General features: G+C 34.5%; 1 protein-coding gene across 1 annotated transcript in view; it reads left to right on the top strand.

Annotated features, from left to right (window-relative positions):
* DACH1 (dachshund family transcription factor 1) overlaps positions 1-26066 on the top strand; it is a 412554-nt gene that overhangs the window by 222113 nt on the left and 164375 nt on the right. The window lies entirely within an intron of this gene.

Here is a 26066-nt window from a genome sequence, read left to right as displayed (position 1 = left end):
GCCACTGCACTGTATTATTTCCCTTTAAAATGTAGAAATCATGCTCAAAATATAATTGAACAAGAGAAATTTGGATGCTACAAGATGTACCCAAGACTATATCCAACATACATGTTCATGAGGGACACAATAATATATGGCAGTTCAATTAGATTTTCTTTTCTATGCAACATTTTAACAGATTATTTCTTTAGATAATCAGCAGCTCCCTACTTTCAGTCCATTGACCTACAGGTAGGGGGCGTGTATGAAGGAATACTGTGGACTTCAGTGATAGTCATTTGCACAGCTGTTCATGGAATCATGCGCTAGATATGAGTAACCGAGTAGGAAGTAATTTTAAAACACATACACGAAACACAAAATACCACCACTTCAGTGATGCCAAAGAGCAGCTTCCAACGTAAAAAGGGGAAAAATAGAACTTTTCAACAGAACTAGACAAGAGAAATAGAAAAGGAGAGGCGTTAATGGCTTTGACTTGAGAGTATGATAAAGAAGGAGGTAGCAATTCTTAGAAGGATAAAAAGATGTGGAAGAAAGCCAAAGACATGGCTCAAAATCTGAAAAGAACTAAGGGAAGTGCCAGCGTTCGCATTTGCAGTGCTTCTGTTGAGAAGATGGAGGGCGGTGGATGGTTTAGGGCATAGTTTACACACATCAATTTAAGCTTTTAAAAGTTAAAAACGATATTGAAGTAAAATGAAAGAATTGTAATTCTCTTTTTAGAACTATTGACTGCATATTATTTTAAAACACTAGTCTTTTACTTTGCCCAATAAAATAGAGCAAAATTGGACACTTTTGAAAACAAGGAATTGGCCACTCTAAACTATAGTTGTGATTCCAAGGCATAATTTGGATTGTTATCAGAATTTTAGGAGAGTAAACCTTGAATGCGGGCTGTTGTTGATAGCTGGTGTTGTGAGGAGGGATCTTTAAGTTAGGCAATTTAATAACACTTGAACAAAATATATTAAAACACTCTACCTCTGTCAAATTTCCTGAGCAGCAGAACAGAAGCTGGCTTTGGAGAAACCAACAGGCATAAGATAAAGAGATCATAGCTCATAATTAAGCATTGGCATACACTTAATATTTGATATTATGGAATAATACTTGCCCTCTGACCAAATTGTGCTTATCATAATTATTTGGATAGCTAGGCTCTCATAATGACTTAAACTAAGAAACAATTTAAATTTGCTTTTGCGTTTTAGTTGGAAGAAATCACTTTTCTTCCATTAAGGTATTCACTTGCTAGTTTATCTTGCTTTTTTTTTTTTTTTTTGACACCCATCCTCCAATTTGAACCAGAAATGGAAATTTATTTGAATTTTCCTAGAGGGTCTTAATATTTTGAGATTGTGTTAACATTAGTGTCATTGCTCGTCCCTAAAGCTCATGGATCATGTATGTTAGAGATCTGTAGCTGATTTGAGGGGAAATGTTATCCATTGTCATTTTTATTCTACTCTCACATACTGCTGTCCTCTAAGAATTTGTGATTTATTACCCTTCCTGAGCACACCCCCTGCCCCCTTCTTCTTTACCTAGAGATCAGGGAAAGAGAGTTTAGGGGAGGGATGGGGTAGAGTGAGGGAAGGTACAGGGCAATGGTGGGGATAGGAGGTTGAGCTTTCATAGATCACGGCAATTTTGAGCAATTGCTTTAAATGGACTCCAGTCTTCTCTGGTTCTGAGGATAGTGCCTGCCTCTTGGTAAGTGTTCAATAACTACTTGCTCCGTGACTTTGGAAAGTTATGTGAACTTTCTGAGCCTCGCATTCCACATCTGAAAAATGGCATAGAAAATAGTATCTGCATCATGAGAAGGAAAGGAAATCATATTTGACAAGTGCTTATCATTTTCTTTATTACCGTGTCTGTTTATCACATTTTTTTGGTCACGCATAACGTCAGTCATGTGGGTATTGCTTTTGCTATTGTTATTATTTCTCCCAACTTACCCTCCTGAAAATCACCTTCTTCCTCTGTTTACAGCCACCGACTGCTTCCTCCTCTGTTTTCCTATTCTCTCTACTAGGTATTACTTGTTAAGCTGCAGGCCTGTGAGGATATTTGGGGGCAGCTGTGACGTCATTTGGATTTTGTTATATGTTTGATTTTAGCTTATTCTAGGAACACAAAAATAATCCTAACACAGCCTCAGCACTCAAGGGGCGTACACTCCTATGGGTGGGGTGGCCAAGTAAGCAGACAGTCATAACAGGATACGTTGGATCCCCCAGAAACATCAGCTAGCACGAGGTGCTTAGGAAGTGGTATTGAAAGCTATGAATTCCAGTAGGAATCCCAAGAATCTCAGAAGTCTTATATTTCAGAATACAAATGTACTGCTCTCACGAATCTATCACTTGGCCCTTGGAAGTAGCGAAACCCCTCAGAGAGGTGCTACTTAAATGATGTATTGTTACTACTCAGCCCTGCCCAAATCCAGTGACATTTCTGAAGTCGATTCAGCGTTCTCTTTTCCCTTATACTCATCTGGCTCACGCGTTATTTAAACGTTTCAGCCTTCTCTGTGTAGAAACACTGTTTCCCCCGCCCCACTTCCTCACCCCTTGGTTGTAAGTAAATCCTTAGTGCCGCTAGAAAATAGATTTCTTTTCTTTGCTTGATTTCATTTCATTTGGCTTGGTGAGGTGAAGGGATATTCTTATTATAGATGACCCTCTCTAGTTCTTAATATGAATTGTAAAAATTAGCCAGAAAAAAAGGTGTTTGAAGAAACCTATGACACGGACAAATAATTATTTTATATCCCAATTTTACATGGTAACCTTGAACTCGCATCTTTCCAACAGAATGATCACTTTAAGAAGAAGTGAGGACTTCAGGATAGATCCGAGTGAGGCATCAGCAGGCTGAGTGAAATATATGGCTGTGTCGCCATTCTCCCTCATCCACAATCAATTGGATTCTTTTAGTTTAATATTTACTTGCTAAGATGAGATGCTAGTCTGCATGGTGATAAACAGCCTGCTCCTGGCATCTGAAGGTGACCTGTCAGTTCATATGGACAAATCTCCTGCTTACTGAAATGTACAAAATAAATCATTAAAGCAGGCAGGTGCTCATTCCCAGATTTAAATCACCATAGATTTATGATTTGAATTAATGCTTCATTTGGCCATAGAAATAGATGCTGAGACAAATGATATGCACTGGTTGGGGTTTCCATACTGTAGCCATCCTGATATTGATTACTGAGATGTCTTTGCAATCTCTTGTTTATATCAAGTACTATCTTGTGACAGGTTGGCTGATATGAGCTACATTGCAGATAAGAAGGAAAAATGTCCTGGATTCTTTTTAGTGGCAACGCTATCCACAACATACAGGCCAGATAAATTGCTATTTTTTTGCTTTAAGGACTGATCTACATAACCAGCTTAAAAAATGCTGCTTGGAAATTGGGACGGGGATATTGGAAAGGCAGAATTTAAAACCGGTGAACTCAAGGTCAATTTCATAGTCTCTATAGCTATGTTTTATCTGCTTATCTTCTTTTTTTTGGCATCATGCACAGTTTTGAGGGTACTAAATTAATCACAATCGATTTAATCTAAATAAAGGAAACTTAATTTTACTTCTAGTTTTTAACTGCTATATAAATATTGACATAGTGAGCATCTCTTAGTAGTTTCTCTGTTATTTAAATACTTGCTAAAGCTAATATCTTACTCCCTGAACTAATGACAACAAAGGAAACGACTCTTTAAAGATAAATACATTAAATATTATTCCCAAGTGCAAGAGTTTGTGGACTATAATTTACCAAGAGGCAGGAAAAGACTGCATTTTTACTTCTCTTAACATTTTATTTAAGGAAAACACTATGTACACAGTTTAAAGAATACTCAGAGGATTTAAGAGGGACCTTTGCCACAAGCTAATATCTGACTCATAGAACTGGTAAACAGCTATCAACAATAGTAGATTGCTTGCTTAGTAGGAAATGAGTTCATATCTATTCAAAATGTGATCTCAAAACAGATGTCCCAAGAAAATCTTATTGTTTAAACTATAGTCATAACCCCCGAACTGCTGTTATTTCTTTAAGGAAGTGAAGTAATCTTAAGACTTCAGAATTTCTCTCTCTGAACACCATGGAAAGTAGGCAAGAATACCCTAATGCAGTGATCCACAAACTTGAACACGTTTCATATGCCTGAAATGTAGGATTCTTTTGCATTTTTTCAAACTTGCAATAGTTACAAAGATATAGGAGTTTCAAGTAAAAACAAGAGCTTGAGTTTGGGATTAAACAGCTGTGTTCTTCAATGGTATTCCTTTCTCCTTACCTCTGTCCATCAACCAACAAAACAAAACAATGAAAAAAAAAAAAAAAAGCCAGGCAGATAGGGAGATAAAATTATCTTCCCTGGCTGACCATCCCCTTATCTTTTTTTTTTTTTTTTAAACCATTCCTAAAGACATAAAATAGTTTACATTGCAGTCATTTCCTTTCTTCTATCTCATGTGTCTATTTGGAAGGAAAAATTAATTTTATGATTTCAGGAAAAAGTCTTGGAGACCTTGAGAAAGCAAATAAAAGGAAACTGAGAACACAGGCCGCCAAGCAGAGCTCTGTAGTTGCACATTGGATTCTCTGCTTTGGCAATGTTAATGAACCTCAAATCCTTCCTATAATTAGATGAGGGAATTGCTTATATTTTCAAACAGATGATGCTGCTATAATGAAACGATTGACAGGGAATTTAAGAGTGTCTACAGTAGTCATTTGGTTTCTGTTATTAAAAAAAAAAGTTTAAAAAGAAGATTGGCTTTAGACATAGGTCCTGAGAGAGGTAGTAATTTACATAGCATGCTATGACAGGTGTCTTTGTATAGGAAGGAAATAAAATGGAAGACTAGAGAAATGATGGGCAGGTATAGCAATTTTTTGGGGAGGGGGCGTCCTATGCTTATTCTGTGTAGGTTCTTTAAAAGGGGCCGAGACTCAAGAGATGGATCCGGATTGAGTGCACAGCTGTAACTGCTGATGAGCTAATTGCTCCTTATCTCTCAGCCCCATTCATCTTCATTTTTTACCAATTACTGAGAATTATCTGTGTTCTCAGTTGGATATGAGAGTTAATCCTTTTTGGTTAAGCTGGCAGTACTGTGAGCAGATTCCAAATCGGAGGGTGAAAAAGCCAAAGCAAGCTTGCTCTAAAAATGTCTCCAGTTCAATTACAGTATCACTGATTCATAAGAAATTTGCCATTGTTTAACAGATTAAATGTGGAATTTTTTTTTTTTTAACTTTCTTAATGTTTCTTTGCCTAACAATGATTGTTAAGATCCTTCTTCCTGTCTGATGAGTAAAATTTAACAATATTAACAGCCAGGGTCTTGTAAACATGGAAACACACAAGACTACCCTAAAAGGCCAAAAAAATTCTGACACATGAAATGAGAAGCATTTTAGAACTGATAGCTTTCAATTTATATGTAAACACTTTTAATCTATGCCTTTGCTCTCTGTGGCTTCTCATATGGTGAGGAAAGTATGTCCAAACATAAACCTTTTCACAAATGTCACATTAGTGGAATTTTAATGGAAGGACCACATAAGCATCTCCTAAAAGTGTAGGAACTGCCATGGTTTGTAATTCAGTTGATGGTGAATAAGCCATATGGTTCACATCATTTCCTATGCAAAAGATGTCTTCATATCCTGACATTTCACACAAAATTGCTTATTCCAGCAATGAAAAACTAAAAAGTAATAAGCTACTCTTTCATAATTTTCAATGCATTCTTAAATATTTAATATTTCTGGCATTTCTTCTTCATTAAATATTTTAAATAAGGTAATCTAATGTGAAAATATAAAGAATAAATAGCTAATTTAAGACAGAATTATCATTTGAATAACTTGTAGTATGATCAAACAAGTCCTTCTAGCTGCTTCCAAAAGCTGAGATCGGGGAGCAGAGAGCAAAATATGTCAGAAGATTCAGCTTCTAGTAATAACACTGCTAATAAATAACTTAGCTAGTTAGGTCTCTTAATTTCTCAGATTTCTTATTTAATAAATAAGGAGCTTGATGCCCAGTTAACCCCTTGGTTCTAAAATTCTTTGATTTTTGAAATGAGTAGAAGATAAAAGGCAAGAAGTTATTCTATACAGTGATTTCTAAAATGAAATACAAAACTGAAACAACCTAAATGTTCAAAACATGCCATCAATATGTATATTGTAACACATCATTTCACAGATTATGTAACCATTACATATGACAGATAATGGTGGAAAATATTTATTTTGAATATAAGAAAAAAAGAGGCACATGCGGTAATAACTGGTCATTTTATTAAGCTCTTTTTCATGATTTTCTAGAAAGTACTTGGCATCATTTTGCATTTTTTCTCATAACATATTTTTGAACTTTATTGTGCATATAAAAGAATAAAAACATTAGTGATCATAACAGGGGACTATGGAAAAAATACATTTCCATATTACAAAGAACAATTTTCTCATTTAAAAATATTTGAGCATGTATTTCTGAATCCACTCCTATATGTAAATAAAATCATTAGAGTATGAACAACAACATATACTAGTTTTCTGTATGAATTATTAAATGTATTGTATGGTGTAGATAAGCAGAATGCAAAGAATATTTCCACTTTTTCTGTAGTGTCTGTTTCATTTTCATAAAAAATTTTTAATCTATATGGACAGTTGAAGAGCATAAGTAGAAAATATTAACCCAATGTTTTCCTTTTGGTTTTAGTATTGCTTACTCCAACTAATGACAGGATAATGAAGTAAACTGATAATATAAGCATTTCATACTAAGAAATATAAATTAAATGATTTTATCTGATGCTGTATCCTTGTGTAATCATAGAACATAAGGATATGTAACATATATCCAATTGGATATGCTATATGGTAGACTCCATCACATTCTAGGAGATTGAATGCATTTATTACAGCCTTCAGTTTTCATTGAGAAAAGCCCTAAATATGATCGTCAACCTACATCATCCTGCTGTAATGTTTATAGAAACTTCAAAGTAACGTATAGTGGGAGGAAACTTCTCAGTTTAAAATAACCCCAGGCCTTATTCAATCCTTTTAAGATCAGATAACTCTTATTTTTTTCATTAATATGATCCTCCATTATTTTATCTTATATTTTAACTTCATATGATTGATGACATATGATTAAAATAAACCTTCAACTTTGTGTTCTGTAAATTATAATGTTTGATGATATAAATCTTCAAATATCTCATGATGACCTAGCATAAGAGAACATATTCTTTGAGCTGTTACTAAGGGTGTTGTTCATGGTTTAACATTTTGTGAGCGTGAGCACGCAAGTTTCTAACTCTGAGCCCAATGCCTGTCATCAGACTTAGCATTTCGCATTTAAATGACTGTGATTCCTCTCTGCACTGTCCAAATATTCCAAAAGTGTACAAAGTCATTTGTATGAACCATGGCATGTCCAATTGAATACAAAATACAATAACTTAGTGATAATAAGTAAATAATATAGTAGTCGACATGAATGTCTAAAAATGTCAATTCACTTATGATGAAATAATGTGGCATACATCATCTTGCAGGCTCTTAGTACCCCCCTCCCCCAAATGAACCTGGATCATTTGGAAGAATGGAAAAATAGAGGATTTAAATATGGTTTTCTTTAACAGCAGGTCATAATGGAAACACAGACCCTTCCATTCAGTGCTGAGAGAATTACCAGTTTGATAATGATTAGGAATGTTGTTATTAAAACAGTATGTGCAGTTCATTTTCAACAGTTTTGAATTAGAGTCTGCACTAATGAAACGGATACGGTTTCCTTCACAAAGGGCAGATCTGTTAGTTAATATCGCTGCAGCAGTGCCTCGCAGACCATGCCTTTAGCTCTATTTGTATTTCACAGCATGATAAGCAAAGAGTGTTGATTTTCAAGGATCCTGCTGATGAAAGGTAATGGCATTATTACATCTTTATCTCAAAAGCAGAACTGAGTGGTAAATGATTTCTTTTCTCTGTTGCACAAAAGATTTCTTGGTTAGAAAGCCTTTTTTATTTCTTTACATCGTTTTCGTCTTGGAAATGATATGTTATTATTTAATGTCTGCACAGCAAGCTTGAAAGCACCTAATAGCGAATGGATTGGAAGTGAAGTACCTCCTGCTCACAGATATGGATCTTCTCAGTCACACGCTGTACCAGCTGTCATCCCAGCCATACTGCTGTGATTTAATTAGTCTGTTTATGTCCTTTCTAATAATATTTCCATCTCTATGAAAGGGCAAATGCGACAGGGACTTTTTCCCTTTCTGGTTCTGCAGACTGAAGAATGTGGCCTACATCTGATATGTGAGGACACGGGATTGAATCACCATTCCTGTCACTTCAAGCTGTTGATAAATTGTTCAGCCAAGAAGTGTACTTACTTCCTTGGGGTCATTTGTAGGCAGGGAGTAATAATCTGCATAGGGACAAAGAAGAGAGGATATTTGTGTATATGTGAGCGTGTGTGTAGCCAGTCATGTATGTATGTATGCATGTGTACACACACGCTTATGCAAATACATATATATGTGCATGGGGGTATTCTAAAGTTAAAACAATTTATAAGACCGTGTGAACCCTGCATTTTTATCAATGCCGTGCGTGTCTTTAGGGCACATATTTAAGTCTTTTTCATAAATTGATTTCATACAAAATTACAACACTTCAGGAATTCTTGGAAAAGTTTTTCCTTTTTCTAAATGAAAATTCAAATAACAAGTCATTTACCTGGAATTTTACTTGTACAACTGCCATCGATTGGGGGTTTTGGAGAGATCTTTGTTTTACACAGGTATTACATTTTAGGATATCCAGGGAAGGAAGACTTCACCATCTTCATAAGACATTTAATAGTTATATTTTTACTTAAACTTTTTCTAGAAAGTATATTTAACTGAAAAGGATAGGTCATGTTCAAAACAAACTAGCTACCACACAATTATATAAGAATGCATAAGTTAATAAACAAACATAAAAGAGATATGACATTATTAAATATAATGTGGTGATTGATAGTTTATACTCAGGCACTATGATGTTTGAGTGATTCAAGGCTACTTCAAAACGCCTTGTAAACATTCTTGATTCTGCCTTTGGATTCTGTGACCTTCTAATGTTTCGTGAGACACAGATCCATATAATAGAGATGGGGGGAAAATGATTTCTAAAACCAGTCTCAGTTTGTTTTAACTTCATTCATATTTCTCTTAGAAAGAAACGTCTACCTCTTTTATAAATAGTTGTTTAACTAGTTCTCTGTGTTTTAGCTGCTTTTTGGAAATAAATTGCTTTTTCTTTACTTCTCTATGGTTTGTGAGTGCTGAAACTGTGTTACAAGGTTTTCTGAGATATCTTTTTTCTGGATAATCTCACTTCTGTTTTTATATTTCTGTTTTTCCTCTCTCATCTTTTACATTTGAATAATCCAACTACATTTTTGGAGTGGGACTTGTTAAAACAATGAGTGTATTGGCAATGTAAATCCAATATTCACTTTACGTGAAAATATCAAGGTTAAAAATGCTAATCTTAACAAAGGTGGTCAAATTGTTTTAAAATGATTTCCTTTAGCAATCTAAATGTCAGCCTCCTAGAGTTGCCAGTTATAATGCACACGGCATGTATTTAGTTTCTTTTTGCGGTTTCATGTACCTACCACTGTCAAACCTATGCCTACATCAAGAGGAAAGGTCAGGTTCTAAAATCGTTTAAAATAAATATATCAAAATGAGCATCAAAATTAGAAAATGTCATATATCTATGAGTAAATGATAAGACTATTTTCAATCCGTTAGATTCCTCTTCTAGATAATATATTACCTTAGCAATTAAATAGCTAGATATCACACTACACACACACATACGCACACAAGTGAATGTGCACTCACACACACAAGTATCCATATATTTCAGCTCTCAAGAAACTCTCATTAACTTATTACTAGTATAAGCTGAATTTATTAAATATATTTATTTTTTAAATTATTTTATTTTGGAAAAATATAGAAATACTTATTTGGCTATCTTTCCCCTGAGGTGTAATTTCACTGTTTTCTCTACATTTGCTATACTGAGGAATGTAAATGTTGATGATTAAGTTATCTTGACATGAACCATTTTGATGCTTTGAAAAAACTCACCACGAAGCATTTGATGGTATTTTTTATTAATTGGATAAATGAATTGTGAGATGTGTGATTGCATGATGAGGTACTCATTTAGTTGTTGCTTTTTGCTTTTACTAATCTCTGTCATATTGGATTTATAAATGGAATGGAGTGACCTTTGAAACTGTGATGGAAATGAAGAGATAAACACAACTTGAAAGGACAAACCAATTAATATCAATGTGTTCGTTACACATACATGAGGAATTTTAATCCTTTGCTCTCTACAGTAAATTTGTGAATCATTTGTAGAGAAAAGGAGCACACTTTTTGATAGTTAAGGATTTTAATCTTATGTTTTCCTAAAAATTTTTAATTTTATGTAACATCATTATATAGATAACACACAGCTTGTTTTTTGTGCATGAAATGTTGGCACTACCTTGGAAAGATTGACAAGACCCCCTTTTAATAAGAAAGTTAACCATGTGCACACACATATTCAAACATGTACACATATAAGGCACATGTACACATATAACATGATCTAAAATCATATTATATATTTTTAAATAAATATATTGTTATCTTGAGTATAGTAAATCTTTAAATAAACCTCTCTTTTGTAAATTTAGACTCATAACTGATCCTTTACCATTGACCATAGATTACTTTCTAAAAAAATCCAGATTCAGGAATCATAAATAAAGCATTTATTATTTTAACCTGTTGACCTGTAATGTTAAGAAATAGTTTTCAAAATCAATAATATACTTGAGTATGCTTTTAAAGTAAAATCTGAATAGCCAATTTACACTTTCTTCTTACCTCATGCTTTCTTTCTTTGCCTTCCCCCTTTTTTAATCTAATTGGGCCTATTTTTATAAAAACAAAAAAAAAACAAACCAGTTCTGCTGTGGTGTGAATTTTAGAACGCTTGTACATTCTATCCCCTTTAATAGCTTAATTATAGAATATAATCAATTTAATATACAGGTTTTGAAATACTGCCATTGATGCACAACAAGGAAAAAAGTAATACAAGCTTGACATTTTAAAACACCAGCATTGAAAGACTTTCACTTCTAATTGATTTTTAAAAGAGTTCCCTGGAAAAGTGAGCTCAGAAATGTTTATAACAGCTTTGGCAACCTTCCAAAATGTTTATCACAAAGTGTAACTCAGCAGTTTCTAAGTTCTCCCATCAACTAAGAAAGATGTGTCCCGTAATTGGCTTAATCTATGCTGATATTGAACCCCTCACAGAGACGTCATGTTTTTTTGAAGACATAAATTCTCAAAATGGTTAGTTCAAAATAAGAAGTGTTTTACTTTTGCAAATTGGAGAGAAATTGTTAAGAAGTAAGTTATGGGTGAGCAAAGGATATGTATCTTTTACATTTTGATGAAAATATACATTTTCTTCTCCCTCAACTTTTAAAAAATCTGTTGACCTTCAAAACTTTGGTAAAATTGACAAAAAGGTGATTTTTTTAGGCATGTTAATATCATACCCCTCCTTATGGTTGATTGTAGGTGTGAAAAACTTCCTCTGACAGCCAAAAAAATTAATGGACATGATATCCATTCTATTTTAACAAGCAAGCAGACCGAAATACAGTAATATTGACCACAAGCAATTACTTTAAAAGGCTACTGCTAAGTATTTCAGGAAAAATGATTCAGTTGACTAGTTATTTGTCAGTTCCTGTATGTTTTTTTATTGATTGCTTTTGGATATATGGCCCCATGATTGAAAATGTTGCTGGTAATATCTTCTCTTTATAGTACCAAACCTACTTGCTGTGATTGATGAGGTAAATTTACACAGAAGTGCATATACAAGTTTATGTAGATCACTGCTTTCTAATAATATTAATTTTGTAGTGAGGTGTTTTTCTGAAATTAAGTCAGAGTAGTAGGCAACTTCGTAACAATTTTATTCTTCCAGGTCTTTCCTTATTGTGTGTTATTTTCTCATTTGTGATTCAGAGCAATAATGTGATATTTCAAAGTATGATCAGCCAGAATGAGTCATCTATTTGTAAAAATATCTTTTTAAGATGAAGACTGTATAACATCAACTCATTCCCATAGGAATCTGGAGAGATTTGTGGTTTGAAATTTCTGTATCATAAACTCATGTGGTGCAGGCAGTATTACATTTAGTCAATAACCAGGAATTCTGATTAGTTGGATATAAATCACTAATGTTGAGAAATAAACATAACAAAAACAATGAATAGAAAAGAAACGAATTGATAGAAACAGGTAAGGAAGTCATTCAGTAGACAATCTTACCTAATTTGTCAAAACAATGCATCACCTAATAAAAGTTGCATCTGAGAAATAGATTTGCATGACAATGTCCCTCAGTACCAAAATCACATCTGTTTTTCTCCAAATTTGAACTATAAAACCGTATTAAAACAAATATTTAAATGTCACATACCCTCGAATCACATATATATATATATCCATCCATATATATATATATATATATATATATACTTGCTTTTACACTATTCAGAACTCAAGGCACTATTCTTTCCTAATTTATTTATTTATTTATTTATTTATTTTTGGCTGTGTTGGGTCTTTGTTGCTGCGTGTGGGCTTTCTCTAGTTGTGGCGAGCGGGGACTACTCTTCGTTGCTGTGCGCGGGCTTCTCGTTGCGGTGGCTTCTCTTGTTGCAGAGCATGGGCTCTAGGCGCGCAGGCTCTAGGCGTAGTCGTGGCATGCGGGCTCAGTAGTTGTGGCTTGCGGGCTCTAGAGCGCAGGCTCAGTAGTTGTGGCACGTGGGTTCAGTAGTTGTGGCACACGGGCTCAGTTGCTCCGTGGCATGTGGGATCTTCCTGGACCAGGGCTCAAACCCGTGTCCCCTGCATTGGCAGGTGGATTCTTAGCCACTGCACCACTAGGGAAGTCCCTCTTTCCTAATTTAGATGAAAACAAAACAAAACAAATACCCCTCACGTGATGTAGCTCGACATCGTTTTTGTTTTCTTATAACCACAGGTAGTTTCCTATTATAGTCATATAGTCATATTTAACCTCAAATTCTAATGTGTACCTAATCTTCATGCCTACATCTTTCCAGTGATATGCCGATTTCCTTTTCTATCTGTCCTCATGCTGCACCAAACTGTGTTAGTACTCTGGAATATTTACTGCTGCCTCCCCAAAAGGAGTAGTTGGCAGGGGTGGAGGCAGAGAGAGAGCAAGAGTTAGAGACAATGAGAGAGAGGGAGAGAGAGGTGGGGAGAGAGGGAGAAAGAGAGAGAGAGCGAGGAAGAGTGAGGGAGGGAGGGAGAGAGAGAGAGAGGGAGAGACAGAGGGAGAGAGAGGTGGGGAGAGAGGGAGAGAGAGAGAATGAGAACACTTAAGTGAAAACTGAGAGGCAACACAACTTTGTGTTTAATGTTGAGAGCACAAAATATGGTGTGTAACTGCCTGGGTGTAAAGTGTGGCTCTGTTCTTAACTGTTCTTCTTACGACATTTTTGGCATCTTAGCACCTTTGTGTCTAAGTTTCCTCATCTATATGACAGGTATAATAATTATAAATATTTCATAGGGGTCTTGGGGATTATTTGGGTTAAATTACTTCTCAGAACACGATGGGACACATTGTAAGCATTATACTAAAGTTTATTAAATAGAAAATAAAGATAACATAATAAAGTGCATGCACACAAATACACACTCACAAATATCTTCTGAAATGTTGGGAGTTTCTAGTATTCCCAACGTCTCAGCATTATTTGAAACCCTATTTCCTCCTCTACATGCCTCAGCATTCCATACTTATCCAGGATCTGTACTAGTTGATCCTGATTGAGTATATCCAAAGGGTGTTTTATTGACTATTTGCTGCATTCTGAGCCTAGTGTAGTGTTCAGGAAATATGCTACCAGGTTTAGATTACATTGCTTCACCTGTAAAAAGCACATATATATAGGATGAATGAGGTTGTCAGTTGTTTCACTGGCACATTTTTTTTTAGAAATCGATAATCAGCTTGTAAACTTTTAATTGAAAAGTTTTGTCTCATTTTATGTTATCAGACAAAATATGTACTCCAACTCTAGAAACAGACATTACTTTATTCAGTGCACATAAGACTTCCTTTAATTAGCCCTTAATAAGCTTGGTTTAACTGGGATTTACGGAAGAACAGTGGTCATTAACATTAGCCAGATTAAGACTGTGTTAATTACTATTGATAGATAAAATAACGTGCTAAAGTGCTTTAAATTATTCCTATACTTATGAATTGAAAGTAAGTTTGAAGCTTTTAAAGGGACGTTATATTTTATTTATACTTTAAATTGAATATTGACTTATATACAGGTATGTAGGCATAACAATACGACACATGATTTCATGGTTTAAATTTACAGCTTTATGCTTACCATGAATAAGGGATCATCTTAAAATATATCATTCTGGATAATTTCCTAAGATATAGAAATGTTCACATTTACTTTTTAAAATTTTATTTATTTGTTTGTTTATTTATGGCTGTGTTGGGTCTTCGTTTCTGTGCGAGGGCTTTCTCTAGTTGCGGCAAGTGGGGGCCACTCTTCATCGCGGTGCGCGGGCCTCTCACTATCATGGCCTCTCTTGTTGCGGAGCACAGGCTCCAGATGCGCAGTCTCAGTAGTTGTGGCTCACGGGCCTAGTTGCTCTGCGGCATGTGGGATCTTCCCAGACCAGGGCTCGAACCCGTGTCCCCTGCATTGGCAGGCAGATTCCCAACCACTGCGCCACCAGGGAAGCCCCACATTTACTTTTATGATTCATGGTATATGATTTTAGTTAGAAACAAATACATATCTTAATTATAATTAACTTCAAAACACTTAATTACTTCCTTTTTAGCAATTGATAGATGCAAATGTTTTCTTCTATCTTGAAAAGAATTTTTAGAATTGTGGCATTTTATATTAATGTTGTCTTTTCTTGTTTATTGCTCCCGTTTGTGTCTATTTTCAGTATCATATTTGGGGTTAATAATACCTGAAGTTTAGCTAGTTTTTTTTCCCTCCATGTATCAGTTCTTAGACATTATATCAAGTGAAGTATTTCTCAGGAGTCCAGAAATAGTTTCTGTCACTCATCCCCAATTCCATTTTCTTGCAACTGCTCTTGTAATATATATATATACATATACGTATCCATATCCATATATATATTTAATGTTATTCAAAGCAGGTCAACAACCCATGAACTCTAGATTGCTAAGACCAAAGCAATTCTCCTGGTTTTCATCCTACAGATAATTATGCAATCCACGAATTAACTTTTGTAGATAGTGTTAACATCATATCCTTTGCCCTGAATGATTTAGAGTACCCTCATCCGTTTAAAGATCCATACCAAGAATTTTAGTATTCGTCCCAGGCAAAATGAATTGTAAAGTAATACAATTTCATGCCGCAGCATAGACTCTGGTTAGTCTTCCCCAAATTTAGTAAATAGCAACCTTTAAAAAAATTGTTAAGCCACATGCTCAATCTAGAAAATTTGGAATCATCCTTGGCATGGCTCCCTGCCCCTGTCTTGCAAATGCTTTCTTTTTTTTTTTTTTTAACATCTTTATTTGAGTAAAATTGCTTTACAATGGTGTGTTAGTTTCTGCTTTATAACAAAGTGAATCAGTTATACATATACATATGTTCCCATATCTCTTCCCTCTTGCGTCTCCCTCCCTCCCGCCCTCGCTATCCCACCCCTCTAGGTGGTCACAAAGCACAGAGCTGATCTCCCTGTGCTTATGCGGCTGCTTCCCACTAGCTATCTATTTTATGTTTGGTAGTGTATATATGTCCATGCCACTCTCTCACTTTGTCACATCTTACCCTTCCCCCTCCCCATATCCTCAAGTCCATTCTCTAGTAGGTCTGTGTCTTTATTCCCGTCTTGCCACTAGGTTCTTAATGACCTTTTTTTTTAAAATTTCCCTTAGATTCCATATATATGTGTTAGCATACTGTATTTGTTTTTCTCTTTCTGACTTACTTCACTCTGTATGACAGACTCTAACTCCATCCACCTCACTACAAATAACTCCATTTCATTTCTTTTTATGGCTGAATAATATTCCATTGTATATATGTGCCACATCTTCTTTATCCATTCATCCGATGATGGACACTTAGGTTGCTTCCATGTCCTGGCTATTGTAAGTAGAGCTGCAGTGAATATTTTGGTACATGACTCTTTTTGAATTATGGCTTTCTCAGGGTATATGCCCAGTAGTGGGATTGCTGGGTCATATGGTAGTTCTATTTGTAGTTTTTTAAGGAACCTCCATACTGTTCTCCATAGTGGCTGTATCAATTTACATTCCCACCAACAGTGCAAGAGTGTTCCCTTTTCTCCACACCCTCTCCAGCACTTATTGTTTCTAGATTTTTTGATGATGACCATTCTGACCAGTGTGAGATGATATCTCACTGTAGTTTTGATTTGCATTTCTCTAATGATTAATGATGTTGAGCATTCTTTCATGTGTTTGTTGGCAATCTGTATATCTTCTTTGGAGAAATGTCTATTTAGGTCTTCTGTGCATTTTTGGATTGGGTTGTTTGTTTTTATTGTTATTGAGCTGCACGAGCTTGCAAATGCTTTCTTATGTAGTACATCGCCATGTTGGTTTATTCTTCCTCCAAACCATACCTAGGATTCATTTTCCTCTCCACACTGCCTCCACTGCCTATGTGGCAACCCACGCTAGCCCCCCGCAGCGTGGCCCCTGCAACAACCCCTAATTCAGTCTTCCCACTTGCACTCTTTATCTTTTATCATCCTCTCTTGTTATAACAGCTACTGTGATGACTGTAAATCATAAATTGATTCATGAGATTTGCCTTTTAAAAAGCCTTCATTGGCTTTTCATTGTACTTAGAGTAAAACTCAACTTTCTTCACATGGCCAGAAAGACCCTGCATAATAAAGAATGTATTTCACTTCTCCTCCCCAAACCCTTCTGGGTTATTCTTCCCCTTCCATCTTCTCTCCATACTGGCCTTTCTTCAATTCTGTAAACATATACACCTTCCTTCCCCAGTATTCTTAATTCTGACCAGTAGGCCAGAATTCTTTTTGTTCTTGACTTCCTAGCTCCTATTCATTTTCCAGTTCCTGATTAAATGTCTTCCCTGAATGATAAATTTAAGTTAGTTCTCCAACTCTGCCCTTAACCCATTCCGTTCCATATCACCTTGTTCTTTCCGTAGCACTTTGAAAAGTTCATAATGATATCTTTATTTGCAAGTCTGTTTGCTTCATGCCCATCCTGATCCACGAGCATCCCAGCTTGACAAGGGCAGAACTGGCTTGGTTCCCCTGACTGGCATGTGCTGTTAGTACGTGGTTGTTCAATAAATTCTCCAAGGGGAAAAATGGTGGGATGTTGGAACTAAAAGAAGACTTGAGCTAGCTTTGATATATACAACCTATGAGTTTGGGCAGCTGGGAGTAGTGAGCTGGAGCTGGCTCACAAGAGTCAATTGTCAAATTGTCAAAAATTTTGTAAGCTTGTTAAAAAAAAAAAGTCACTATTAAAATTTAAATTATATAAATTTAGAAGTAAATAAAAACAGTGGTAATAAATACTCAAGACTTTAAAAAAAAAGACCCTCCTGAATGAATGTTTAATGAATGAGTGCTCAGTTAGGCCAGAATACTTTTGTACACATATCCTTGTTACTGCTAGCTTTCTCTTTACTCAAGGAATTCCTCTATATTTTTACCAGTTAGAATATTTCCTCCATTTTAGAGATAGGTTCAAGCTGCATTTTGTTCAATGTCAGCATTCCAGGGTTTTATTATGGAAAGTTTTTACTCTCATTTTCACATCTACTTTTTCATTTTCGTTTAATCTGAGACATAAAATGTTAATATTGTTGGCATTTCCATTTTACAGATGAGTAAATTGAATCTCAGAGGAGATCATTTCTTGCCTGACATTTTGTGACTTTTAAGGTGGCGTGACTGGAGGAGGTAGGGTCCGCTGTTTGGACTTCTACTTTAGTGTTCATTCCAGGTTATTAAAATAGGGAAAAGAAGTTTCATTCTTTTTAAAAAATATTAAATTAGAAATCCAGAAACTTGATCTCCAGTTTAGTTTTTCCAGTGCCTAGCTCAGGTGGCTTTGAAGACATAATGTTACCTTTCTTTATCTTACTTTACTAAGTTTGGTTAATTGCAGGGCTCAGAATGAAAAGCTTTCAATTTATACAATTCTCTGATTACATCATGTAATATCTTTAAGTCACTGAAATCAACCTCCATGCTATGGAGAGGGGAGGTAAGATAGTACTATAGCAATTTAGGAGCAAAATATATTAAAGCATTTAAATTTTTGTGGACATAATTCATCAATTATGGAGAATTTGAAAATAAAATTTGAGTGGATATCCTACCAACTTTATTATTTATCAGTATTCATTTTTTTACCCTTGTCCAACAAATTGTCCTAAAAATATAAAAACAAAAAATCATTTGTGATTCTGTGTCCTTTTTAATAACTATCTTTTAATTCATCCTCCTACAGTTGTCCCTCAAATAATATGTATTCGCTACATCTGAGCTGTTTTACACGATATGTTTCTTGGATTATACTATAAACTCTTTGTGGCACGGACCTTGTCTTTTTATATGCTCTGTAAAGCACCGTGCATACCTAGGGAATTTTATGAATAATAATAAAAAAGGAGGGAAAAAAGCTTTCATCAGCAGTGTTTTATTTTGCATGTGAATTTAGGGATGAATTCATGCTATTGTCCATATTTCTGGAGAAACACCTCCTTATATTACAAAAGTGGACTATGAAGAAAGCATGTAATATTAAATCTGAAAATTTACATTGCTGGTATAGGAAAAATAAATGAAGCAATACAATTTGCTGTTTCCCGTCCATTATAAAAATATTGCCAAGTCTGGCATGCGGTTCATAAAATCAAACATTTTCTCACACAGCTGTGCATGAGGAAATGAAATACTGCAGGTATAAGAAACCACCTGTTTGCCAGAACAGGAGTTTCAAAAAAGATAAACACCAGAATTTTATGTGGGTCCCTGTTGAAGGTCTATTCTACTATTAATACTAAAACCTTAACTCTCGTTCTTCAAACAGGTGTTTTGCAGGTGAATTGAAGGCTGAATAAACCCATGGATGATTCACTAATAAACACCATCGGTTTTTCTATTCAGTATACAGGGTGATATTGAATACAACTGTCAAAGATAATTTCACAACCAATTCAGTTTTAAATGCCCAAATTACAACAAACCACAAATTCCTGTTTACTCAACATGCTCTTCTTTCCCTCCTTTATCTTAGTTGCAAAACTCTCATGAACTTGACAGTGTTCTCCCTTGGTGAAGAGAAAGTCTGAAATATGCCATAAATCATAGTGAGCTACTAGAGAAATTCAAATTGCTGTAAGCACAAGTGCCGAGGGACTGCTTATGTACTGCCTGAGCCATAATGCAACGTTCACAACGAGATCATTGCATCATAATCTCATTCTCACTGTGATTTGCGTTGTGTGTGGGGGGCTCAAATGTCAGAGAGAGAGAGAGAGAGACGAGAGTGAGTGTCAGGTTAGATTTCTCTCCTATTTTACATTAAACAAATGATCAGAAAAACACATTAACCTGGATCAAATATTTCAGAAATTAAAACTTCTCCGAAGTTTTCTCTGTATAGGACATTTCTTGGTACGTTTCATGCAGATAGGTTTAGCATCAGAATTTCTAGGGACAGTTGAGAGACCTTTTAATATATTTTTGCTTCTTGTTGATGAAGCGTTATCAAATAAGCAGTGTATTCATACCATAAACATCCAGCTTAATGAAGGTGTCTGTCAAACAAAAAAAACCCAAGAATATTTCTAATCATGTAAAATTATCCATATTTGAAAAAATCTTGAAAAATTGCAGTTATGTCCAAACTACATGTCTTTCTGTTATTGTAATAGATTGACTTTTCACCAGTGCATATGCATGCAGAAATGCGTATGTACATGTATGTTTCTGTTACTGATATGGATGGTCTCTATTTAAGATTCATGTTTGGGAACTAATAGATGCTTTTTAGTTTGTTCCTATATACAATTGTATTCAATGACTAAAAATAAAAAATGGAAATAACTTTTGCCACATCTTTAATTTCTGAATGAAGGGATAAAAGAATGGCCTTGAAGCTAAATAGTCAATGATATGTGACTGTCATCACTTTCATAGTCAAGAGAGTAGAATGCTAATGTAAAACATAACTTAGAATGTAATTTTTATAAGCCCCTATAAAACATACAGATATCCCCGCTTTGTTGATTACTTCTCATGTAATATTTGAGCAGATAGGTATTATCATCTATTTCTACTTAGTGGTTAAAAAAAGTTTACAGAATCCTAAATATTATGCTGTCCAAACTCCATCTTTTCAACATGGAAATTCTAGGAAAACAATCATATCAACTGCAAATTAGAACACTTTTTTTCTCTTCTCTCAGGATAGTTTTGCTACTTATTTTATATTTTGGTAGCTCATCTGAGTGAACTATCCAATCTTTGAAAACAAGTTGAATATTAGTTTCTTGCTTTTGGATTTATGGAGTATGTGTCTCTTATTTCTCTCTCATGCATGCTATTCTCTGAGGGCATCTTGAAGTATATTTATCAAGATGAAAATGTTTCCTTCTTTTACTAACTTAATATTGAAAAAGGATTTTTAATAATGTATTTTTTTTGTACCTATTAAGATAAAAAGTCAATTTCTGAAGACCTCAGCTTACTAGTTGTGTTTACTAGCTAATATTACATACATCTGTTTCAGTCTTCAATCTAGACTAAAGGACCATTGTTCCTTATTTATTTCTAATTTTTAGTCTTCATAGTTCTCATCTACGGACTGGACACATAATAATCTACTTCATATTTATTATCATATTTACCAGTGGCTTAGAATAAAATTTATTACAGTATTGTTGCTTAACACCTCTGTTATAAAATGTTTCTTGTTTTAAAGAAAGGGTTATTACTTTTCTCCTTTCAGGTTTAAAATAAAGCAAAAGAAAACAAGAAACTCAGTTTTTACATCTTTCATCCAAATTTGCATGTGGATTAGATCTCCTTTAATATCTTCCTCAATTATACAATGTCTTCTTAAGGGAAGATACAGTTATAGACCCAAACCTTTGTACCTTTATATCCCCAAACTAGGCCCTTACATTCCATGGTATGTAGGCAGTAAATTCCCTATGGACCATGCACCTAAAGGCTCCTGTTTTCCCAATGGCATGGATCACTAAATAATTATTATAAAAAAATAATAGAGACAATGAATTTGGCATACTCAAGCCCATGCATTTTCCTTTTGAAGTACCACTATGCTTTAGTTCTCACTGATTTTAGAATAATTTAGTTTTAAGTTAAATTAAGGGAACGAATATACCATATTCCTCATTTGGAATATCATTCACTCTTGAACTAGTCTGAGACATTAAAAAGATGAATATTTTAATTGATCTATTTATATTTGAAGACTTGAGAATAAAGTAAAATTTTAAGAATGTTCCAGTAGCCATATGGTAATAAATGCCATCTACAAGTCTAACTTGGAGTGAAAGTGTCATCTGGGATGCATTATAGTCTATAAAATCAGAAGTTCTGAAATTGCACCCTACCTCTGTTGCATATTACCTTCTTAGCTAAGTCCACATATTCTTTTTTTTTTTTTTTTTTGTAAAATGTACATAGAATGCTTATCTATCTTAGGAAAACTCAGAGTGATGGGGGCTCTGCAGAATCCACAAAAAGTGCAAGGATCAGCATTTGGGCAGCTGTCCCTCACACTTTCCCCTCATTCCTATCCCCTTGGAGAACCCAACAGTGTTGAGACGCAAGGGAAACCCAGAAATAGAAAAACAGCAGAGAGAAAGGCAGAAGGGCAGTGGAAGTGCCAAAAAAAAAAAGTAAATAGAGCAAACTAGCTGTCTTTCCCTATTGCAGGACCCAAGCCAGAAACCAAGATTCAGGTAGGAGGAAGGAGATACTTTAATTTGGATATGAAATTAACATTTTGATTTAGACTACATTTTAAATACTGAAAGGCGTCAGAGGTCTGTGGGATTTGTCTTCAAAGGACAGAGAAAGGAAAGATTACAGACTATGTGAGGTGGACTGGTCAATAGAAAAAATTTTTTCATTGAGACCATTCCCGAATACATGTATCTATTTCTCATGTCATTCTCTCTCCCACAATAGTTGAAGAACATGGTGCTAGGCTGAGGGACTGAAGGATTTGGGGCTTGGCATGAATGGGGACTGGACTGACCTACAGGCAGAGGAACCCAGACTCAAGGTGATCTGACAGATGATGTCTATGTGTGGAACTAAAATTGAAAGCCTGGCAGGCAGTCCAGATGAGGTGTCAAGCCAAAGGGGAGAGAGACAGGGCCTAAGCAGAGAGCGACAGGATGAGAAATGGGAACACCAGATCTGGCAGAGGTTTCAAAATGAAGATGGGAGATGGGACATCGAGAAGTTTTTGATTCACTGGCACATAGTTATAGGCACATTTTACACTTAGCCCAATAGCCTTAGCTGGCAAGACTGGTCAGCCAGCTTAGATACCACCTGTTATCTCTATTACAAATATATTAAAGTTATTTCTATTTCATAATACAAATCATTCCCACAAATGTGGAAATTATGAGAGAATGGCATGATGATGAGTTAATGCTCATTATTTAATAGTTCTGGGCAGCAGAGTCTTCGTTTCTAAAATGAGGGAATGAATGCAATAATTTTCAAAATTTCTTGTTTAAAAATTCTTTGATTTTTGTATGACCCCTGTTCCTTTGAAATTGCACACCTGACATGCTCTATGAATTTTGTTGGTATCTTATAATTTATCATGTTTTAACTATTCTCCATAAGGTACTGGCCCTGAAATAGGACTATATGTGTTATTGCTGGTAAAAATCTTTGTATATACTTAGCGAAATAAGTTTACCATAAGTATTTTTTCAAGAGTAGAATTTTATCAAGAATATTTTTTCTGGAAGAATTAAAACACCAATAACCAAACCTCTAAGAGACAAATCCTAATCATATTTGATGATAATTGAAGTTAAACCTGGCTTTTAAAGTCAGGTATATTTTAGTGCAATATTTTTTACAGACTTTCTTTTTTCCAAGTAACAGTTATATCAGAAATGCATTTATTTGAAGCACTTAGAAAAACTATTTAGAATTACATGGGTTAGTAACTGTACAACGTAACTCACTTATATTAAGAGCACAGCATATAAGGTGTTATGTTTTATATAAAACAGTAATGAGCCTGTACAATTGAATTTAAAATGGGAATTTTTAATATCAAATAGAAGACATGCAAAGTAAGGATTAAATTATCATGTTGTGAAAAAGTTACGCAGGTGAACACTTTGTTTTTACGAGTATAAAGTATAGTCTGAATAAATCTATGAAAAGCTCTTTTTTAAGTGCAATTATTTGCTATAATGTGTAATTTTTCCTTCCCCTTATGTTTATTTTAATTTTAATATGAAAGAAATGATCATCCCATTTTCTTTGAAAGTGACATAAAGGTAAAACCACAAACCTCTTGAAAGAAATCCTTTGTTCTCAATCACATGAATGTTGTTGGAACAAAATTTTGCCACCTGCCAGAGGCTTTAAAAACTAAATCAAAAGGCTCACCGCTTCAAAATACTCAAACTAAAGGTAGGCTTCTTGATAAAGATGTAATGACTAGATTATTCTCATCATACAGTTATTATTGTGCAGCAAAATTGATGGATCTTCTGCTACCTTTCACTAGAAAATAATTCATAAATGAAAATGAAAATATTTAAATCACAAATAGTTATATTATTCTTTCATTCTACCTGAAAAGTAGAATTGGGTTATGAAATTTAGGGTGTCTCCCTATGTTAGTGTTAAAACTTCCCAAAAGATAAAAGAAGAATAAACGCGAAGTATTTCTAACAGTAGTTAAAACAATTCAGTGGTAGCATGCTTCATTAACTGTTTGCATACAAGACAAAAGTGCTTTCTGATGAAGCAGAAAACCAACTTGGGACCAATTTTCCACAACATAAATTCAACACTCATTCTACCTCTTGATACCTTTGTATTCAAACTACCAGGAAGGTTTTTTACATCTGTCATATTGGTAATCATTTTAGTACTCCTATTTTAGATTCTCTAATCCTTGAAAGTAATTCCAGTTTAGAACCTTTATTTCCCGAGAATAAGCTTAAGATGAACATTTACTATTTTTTAAAATAAATGTGAATTAATTGCACTGGCAGCTATCAAACTGCTTTAGTAAGAATCAATTCTTACCATGTAAGAAACATGGTAAACGGAGTATTAAAATGGGCAGCTTAAACAAAATCTTCGTTACATTCAATTTAAAAAAAAAAATTTTTATTGAAGGTTACATTCAATTTATTCTCTGTCCCTCTGTCTCTCTGTCTCTCTCTCTATATATACAGATATGTATCATAATGCCTATGATGTATTATTGCAAATTTCATCATTCTATATAATATCATTTATTTTGATACCAAAAGAAGAAGAGTTAGCACGTCTGTAAACTAGCAAAGGAAGTGAGTGCTAAGTTGGAGAAACACCATTATTGATCATTGTGTCTGAAAATGCAGCCTCAGTGGTAGGTGTGTTACTTCTGCCAGACCATCACAGCGTAGCTACAAAGTGCTATCAGACACAATGAAGACATCCACAGTCCCTGTATAGTTATTCAGTTTGGTACATCATCTTTTGTCTTCAGCAATGTTCAAAAATCACTTTCACTTACACAGAGTGAGAATCTGGAAGACAATGTGTCTTCTTCCCTTCTCCATATTCTTTTCTAGACTTTGCATGGGGAAAGAAAGGGACATTGTAACCTGTTTTCTTCATTAATGAAAGTGTAATTTAGAGTTGGTGAACAGGGTGAATTAAATCTTAATCTTTCACAATGTCATACAACATCTGTCTCTTAATGTACTGTGAGCCAGCTTTTTTTGTGGGAAAAAATGTCTTTGATAAAAACTTGAGAATATTGTATGAATACCTATTTTATTATATGGAAAGGAATCAATTTCTAGATATCTACACTATAAAATATTACTTTAGCATGTTTAAAATATTCAAAAGCTATACTCAAATTTACACTAAACTGAATGTTTTAACTCTTCGAATTTTAAAATATTTCTAATTACTGACCTTTTTCGGATTTCAGAAGGAGAAATTAGTCATACCCAAATATTTCCTATGGCAATAAAAAAATCACATCCTGTTATTTATCTCTTTCAAAAATGAACATCATATTGCATTAAAATAGTGTATGATTCAAGCCAGGGAATATACTCCTAGTATGAAGAATATGTTGAAGTAGTGGAAAAGTTTAGTATTTTTAAAATATGATTATTGATTCAGTGAACTAAATATATTAAACATGTAAAACATTAGATTCTTTTAATATACAGGCATACTCATCTATGGATTTTTCCTGAAATGTTTCATGTAAATCAGGACTTTTATGGAATCAGGTTTTAAATCAATCCACTACTTAGGTAACATTTTAATATAATGCATTTGATTAAAGTGAGCCACATCTCTAGTGGTTCTGGAATTCAAGCCGTTTTGCATAAATATTTCTTCATACATGTCTATATTTATAGACTACCTTGTCAATGGGGGGAAAAAAACCTAAATGAGATCAAAGGAAGTATTTGTGTTTACTATTTTGATTAAAATACTGGTGGGCAAAATAGCTCCTTTGAAAGTCCCTTTGTTTTGACTTATTAGCAGGATATGATGTTAGAGATGATAAG

Source organism: Balaenoptera ricei, chromosome 18 (assembly GCF_028023285.1).
Source record: "Balaenoptera ricei isolate mBalRic1 chromosome 18, mBalRic1.hap2, whole genome shotgun sequence".
Classification (NCBI taxonomy): Eukaryota; Metazoa; Chordata; class Mammalia; order Artiodactyla; family Balaenopteridae; genus Balaenoptera; species Balaenoptera ricei.
Note: the sequence above shows the minus strand (reverse complement) of the source record. Positions and strands in the feature narration are given on the sequence as shown.